This window comes from Egretta garzetta, unplaced genomic scaffold, assembly GCF_000687185.1.
Source record: "Egretta garzetta isolate BGI_Z169 unplaced genomic scaffold, ASM68718v1 scaffold349, whole genome shotgun sequence".
NCBI classification, from domain to species: Eukaryota; Metazoa; Chordata; class Aves; order Pelecaniformes; family Ardeidae; genus Egretta; species Egretta garzetta.
The window spans coordinates 1,434,352-1,441,220 of record NW_009260788.1 but is presented as its reverse complement, the minus strand read 5'-3'; positions in this window follow the sequence as shown (position 1 = coordinate 1,441,220).

Sequence of the window (6,869 nt, the reverse complement as noted above, 5' to 3'; positions counted from 1 at the left end):
TAACATTCCCATTTCAGCCTGTGGTTCTACAGTGACTGAAGAAATCAAAACGCTGTAATGTATGGGCAGCCGGCAGGGAAGGGCGGGATAGGGCTATTTCTCGTCCCCGGTTAAATGCATCAAAACTCCCCGTGCGCGGAGACAGAACCGCAGGGTGTTCGTAAAGGGGTAGATAAATTTAAGCGGCGTTGTGTTAGCTCTGGAAAACCATCCTCCCGTTAATTAAATGATCAAAACCCATGGAGGCTCAGTAATAAACTGGGCTTTGAGGAAAACAAAAGAGTCTTTCAAATGATACAAGGGGCTATCTAAAATTAATTGCTGTGCACCCGGGTTCTCTTGAGCACGGGACCTGTGGGAGAGCTGCTGCAAGCGGGGAAGCGCGACCGGGTCGGGAAGAGGCAAAGCTGAGGCTGAAAGCCCAGGAGCACCCTTCCCTCTCTTGCGCGCCGGCGTTAACCTCCCCCAGCAAAGTTTCTCACTGCGTTTCCACGATAATTTAGAGCACCCTACGTTTAGAGACTGAAACTGAACAGGGGCTAGTTTAGCAGATAACAGAGATTGTGGATTTATTGTCATCCAGACATACAGTTTATAGAATAATTTTCAGCAAACGGGCTTGTGTGTTAAAGCTGCTGTAAATCACACTTTTCTTCCAAGGGCACATAGCAAAATGATTTTTAATATGGGGGTTCATGGCTACATATAATGCTCAAGGGTTCCTTCTTGTCCTAAAATTCATGCCACAGGCAAACTTGAGTTCTTTAATAAGGGACAAGGTATCTGTTAAAGGATGTGATTCAACCCAGTTTGAAGCCCAGTGAGCCGTGGGTGATACTGCTATTGATTTCAAAGACTTTTCGAGCACTACCTTATCACAAAAATTCAGTTTTTATTCATCATTCTTATTTCGTGTTGAATTTCTGCATTTCTGTGTCTTTGGATGATACACCAGTGAAGTAATTTTAACCTCCAGGCTATTGATTCAACACTGATTGGTTTCAGACCCTCCATTGGAATATTCACTTGTTTAAGGAAGCTTCTTGTCTTCATTTAGACTAAACCATTAAACTTTTCTAGTTGCCTCGATGTATCAAAATATTGTGTGAAATTTAAGATGATCACACTGCCAATACAGTCCGAGGAAGATGATAATAACTTTTTGTCTCCTTCGCCTGCTATCAAAACTGAAACAGTTGGCCCTGAATTCTTCTGAAAGACCTTCTTATGGAATGAAAATTCTGTCTGTAGGAACATATGGAGTAGCTGTCCATCTGTGAGTATTTTGCACACTTTCTTTAAAGTAAACTGTTTTTAAAATACTAACAATTTTAACTGCAGCTTGTTCAGACCTCAGTAAGTGTGGAGCACTGGTAGGTGCAAAGTGACAGTATTGCTTGTAGCCAAGTTATTTAGATTCCAGCTATGAGATGTGGACATAGTGATAATTACTTTGGGGAAGGCAGGACGCAAATCACAGTGAAGCGTCTAATACTTAAGGCAATAAGAATTTTGTTTTCCAATTTTATTCTTCTCATTAATGCTGACTGGGATTTGCTTTTTATGTCAGAGATCTCAGGGCACAGACGCTCAATAAATTGATGGGAGTTGTGATGATCCTTACATGAGCTGCTCAGCTTACAGACAGAGGCCATCTGCCAATAAGCAGACTTTGCAGAGAAATCATGATCAAGGGATGCATCAAGTGGTCTGAAAGGAGTTCGGAACCACAGGATTCTTGTAAGGCTGGAAAAAGCTGGTTGTAAGCCCAGCAATTCTTCGTTCCCACTGAATGTTGACAAGTTTGCTCGTGGCGGGATGCAATCTAATTCGTCATGCTATTTCACAACATAAAGGTGCTTTTGTCACTTGTTACATACTAAATTACAAGGAATATTGGTTTTCGATATCTAATTTGGATGGGAACAATCGGCAATTAGCTTTCTTCTACCAAATAGTACTGACGTGAAAGCAGTACCTATCAAAAATCTTTGTTGATCATACACGGGCAGAAGCTGTGTGAAGCTGACAGTACATTAATTAGGACACAAAGCCTTTCTCTTGATAATCTGTCCAAATGTAAGGTTTCTGGCATCACCAGTAGAGATTTTTATTGCAGAGAATTGCTGATAGCTGCCTCCTTCTTCCAAAAACCATCAGGATCCTGCCTGTGTTTCCCGGCCCCTGTACCAAACTATCTATTACAGTGAAAGCTTTTCAGTTCTTGTTTTCATGTCCTGTGCAGTGCCAGGCTGATAGGGCTTGAGAAGGGCTTTTAATAATAATATTTCTCTTGTGCTCTTGAAAGCCCCCACAAATCCAGAAATTACTCTGGTGTCTTCAAAAAGAACTCTTTAGTGAAACAGCAATTTTATTACAGTTATATAATTAAATTGATCATTAAAGGACTTCTTTTTAAAAGCAGGATCCTTATTCACCTTGGCTTCGGGGAGTTTACAGTCTCTTCATGAGGAAGCAATGTAACTTTTGGGCTAGGGTCTAATTAGGAGGAGTCAAAGAGGTACTGAAAGAAAGGTGTATTCTCCTCCTCTCCTCTTAGGCTCTACTTCTGGCTCACACAGGAAGAAGGATTTCCAGTCTTCGGTTTAAGGTGTGCTTATACATTGTAGCCTTTAGATAACATGCATTAGAAAGGGTTAGAGAGCCATCTTCCTTTTTGTGATTCTTCTCTCTCGGTCCTTGATTGAATTCAGTTTCAATGCAAGCCCAGGCTGGTGGTGAGGGTACTTCACTGAGCCAGGAGTTGTGGGCTGCAGTCCCACCTGCGCGAGCTCTGAACCCCCAGAGGAAGGCAAGGAAGCAAGCTTCAGGAGGACTTAAACACCGATTTGTGAGTACATGAAGAAGGTGGTAGCTGACGCTGTATTTTGAATAAAGTCTACACCAAGCAGCTTGACAATACCTAGTGGACCAAGCCCCTTAGCAGAGAATGCTGGGTCCATGGACCCTGTCTGGGCTTCAGTGTGAGACACAAGCACAGATGCTTGGTCCTCTCAAGGCTCTAATGCTTTCAGCATGCCCTGAAGCAGAAGATGACTGCTGTCCTGTCTGGGGAACTCCAAGGTCAAATCCTGCAGTGCCACACGGGATGAAGAGAACAAAAGGCAGGCCTAGCAGGGGTGGCGGTGGCAGGCTTGGCTTTTAAAACTCTTGGTGTATATCAGATGATGATCAGGACTGCCACCTGAGAGTTGTAATCACTCTTTTTAACTCTGTTTTCCGAGCAGTTTGAAGCTGGGCCCTAAGCCCAGCTCTTCTGTTCTACCAGGACACAGCTCACCCGTCTGCTCAGCCTCCAAGGGCTCAGCCTCTTCTTTTTTTTCTGCTGAAAAGCTCCTTTTTACTCCCACATGGGAACGAATACTATTCATTAGACTAAGGAGAAAGAAGATGAGACTGATTCTTTAGCCCAATGTGTGGAATGTGAGAAGACTGTACTCATTCCCTACGTGGGCAAGCAGCTCCTTGCTCCCTATCCTTAGACATTCACAACTGCCTTTTCTTTCTCTCTGCCATTCAAACCTATTCTATTGCTGCTTATTTTCCGTTTTAAAGATCTTCAGATCTGGAGGAGATGTTCAAAGAGCTGTGGAGTACCATCTCTCTGGCAGTGCTATCTTTCCCCATTCTGTCCTCAGAACGGCCACCAGCTGGTAAGTATTATCGAACAGGGAGGCAGAGTGGCTAACGTTAAGTTGAGGTTCTCATTGGGGGTGAGTATACTTCAGGATAAAAGCTTTTTACTACTTATATTTATTGATTTAGCCCTGACTTCTTGCCCTTTCTCCATTCAAATGCCTCTTTAGTACCTAAAATGTCAGTTCCTCAGGTTGGCAGATTTGCTGTCACTTGCAGTCCTCTTTGATGTCTTTGCTATTTCAAGGATTTCGTAAGACTGAAGATGGGAAAAAGACCAGCAGATACATCTTAAGTGTCTTTGTTAATCCGATTGATTTACTTTAGGGGGCTCCTTGCTGTGTGCTGGTGCCATCAAGTTTGTGTATAACTTACAGAACATGCAGTTTATGTCCTTGATGATTGCTAAAACACTGGAAGAACTTGAACCAAGGTATTCACCATCCACAGGTGTGTTTCATATGCATTAAGAAAAGTAAATGAACATTCTGAGATGCATTCTTATTTTGAGCTAGATTGGCTATTGAAATCTAAAAGTTTGGAAACAACAGAGGTAAGTGGCAGTGGCTTGTGTGCCCTTGTGGATTTTTAGGGTCCTTAAGTATTAGAGTTTGCAGATCTCAATTACACCCAGAGATATTGTTAAGCAGTCTTCGAATCTTTGGAGCACATTTATATGCAAGGAAGGCGTTGTTAAGCACTGGAGGATAATTTATTTTCATTTTCTATTCCAAAGGCAGCACTTGAGAAAATGTTACAAATTAACAGAAAGTTACTGGTTCAGTGAACTTAGCCTTTGATAGTAAGAACATTTGGGAAAGTAATTTGTCATGGCCTGGAGCAGTCTCTTTTAAAGCAGTACTATAGCTTTTCTATGATAACAGGTAGGTAACCTAACCTTTAAAATGCAGTTCTTCATGCAAATAAACCTTGCTGATGGACTTAAAAAGGTGATTTTGAATGCAGCCAGGCATTTCTTGAGACACTGTATGACTCTCATATAGCCAAAATAAAAGCAGGAAAGCTTTTTAGAACACCGATTCATTTTGCACTATAATGGGCTGTAGTGAGTTGCTGCAGTAACTCTAAAATAACATCTAAAGAGAGAACATGCAAGTGGATTTTCTATTAAAACTTGAATACTACCCCATGGCAATATCTGAAGTATTTGTGAATAATCTCTAGATTTGCAGTATCAGGCATAAGGAAGATGGGCGATCTCACCCTCTTGACTTTAATTGACCACAGATACAGCATTAGAGCAGCTATACTTCTCAGGAGGTATAGTGCAAGCCCATTTTGTGGATATGCAGCACTGGCAGGAGATTGAGGAGGTTCTGTGCCTCATATTGAGTGTGTGACTCACTTAATTGGCTCCTACCTCCTGCTCCCCCTCAGAGTTTTCATGGAGCTTCTGTACATTTTCTCTCCCACTCCAAGGCCCCATATACTGGATATGGCAGATCATGAATGGTCAGTCTTAAACGTGATCTCTCAGGTGAGTGTACCTGATGCCTGGGCTCACAGAGTGGGAGAGAGCATGGGAGGTGATGCATTGCATAGAAAAAAGAAGAAAAATTAAAAGTAATAAAAAAGCCTGTATAGAAGATCAGGCCTCACTTGCAGCCTTCCTCTGCATCTCTTTCTCCTCATATGACTTAAGGTACCAGATGTAGGCCCCCAAACTGTGACCAATGCGTGGAACCCCAGAGTGTGGTGTTGCAGGATCTTCCAGGCTGATATGAAGGCACTAGGTCTAGTACAGCAGTGCTGTGAGCTTGCTCCGGGGGTGAGGGGTGTAGTTACACAGCTGCAAAGGACAGACAAGTTTCTGCACACAAATTCCTGTAAAAGATCTGTATCTCCTCACGATAATGCATTATGGCTGCAAGGCAACAGAAATACTCTTTGGGAGATGTGAACCAATGTTATATTTTTAAACACCAAACTGAAGCTCCTAACAATTACTATGACGCCTTCCCCCTAGCCGATGTCCTTTTTAAAGCTGAGATTTTACTACTAGCATTCAGCAAGCAGTTGCCAAATAACATAGGAAAACTATGTAGGAAAGAAAGAAAATTGTATGTTACTTTGGTGAGCAACACTTTGCAAGGGCTTTTATGATCCATATTAATCCAGGCTGAAACTGCTCTGACTGCTTCAGCTAACAACAGGGATGAGCACAACCATCCATTACCATTAGTCACTTTTGGAAAAAAAAAAAAAAAAAAAAAAAAAAAAAAAAAAGGATATAAGGAAAAGTGGGTTGGGAACAGGTACTGTGATGCTGGACATGAATGCAGCTTTCCTGCTTATTTCTTTTGGCAATATATGAGCTGGAAATAAAAGGACATATTGCCCATTACTTATAACCATGCATCTTGAAATCAGCAAGGGTTACTGTAAGGGTAGAATTTCATTTACATGCAGAATCATGTTCAGTATGCTGCTCCTTCTGTCTGTTACAGCCATAAACCAGCAACAGGTCTCCGTAATGCCCATGTACTGCCTTCTCATCTGCAGTGCCTGCGGGAGTGCTGGGGTGGCCTCTCACACTGAGCATGCCTCTGGCCCATTTCAGATTTTGCAGAGAGCCTTTCTCTTCTTCTTCCTGATCCTTAGATTTGAGGACTGAAATGATCGTAATGTTGTTCAGCACGGTTTGCTCTGAAGTTTATTTGTGTTTGCACAAACAGGAATTCCCTGTCCTGTTCTCTCGGTCTGGCTTGTGTCTTGTACTGAGTTAAAGTCAGTGTCAAAATCTCTTCTGGGCTAAGTTTCATAGCAAGGGATGCCTGAGAGTCCCCTTCAAACCCTGTTATTGTTACAAAGGGCAAGACTCATTGAAATAACTCTGTTTTCTTTTTTTTTTGACTATGTTTTGAGGCATATGATCTGGCAACAGTTATGACACCAAATTGTGGACTTGATAGCATCCCTGTTTCAGTATAGCCATTAATGCCTATATATAAATGAATACATTTTAATTAAGCGTAAATTTCAAGAATGTATTATATGTCCTTATCAATGTACTCTGTTGAGGTTATGGTCTCTGCCAATAAGGATTCATTTTCAATACACCTGTGGCATCTGGATGGCTGATGGCGTCTGAATGCTTGGGTTTTGAAAAACAGAAAACTGAGAAAAAAAATAACATATTCAGAATAAACTAAAAATATTTCAAAGCAGCTTGTTCTTTGAACTTCAAAAGT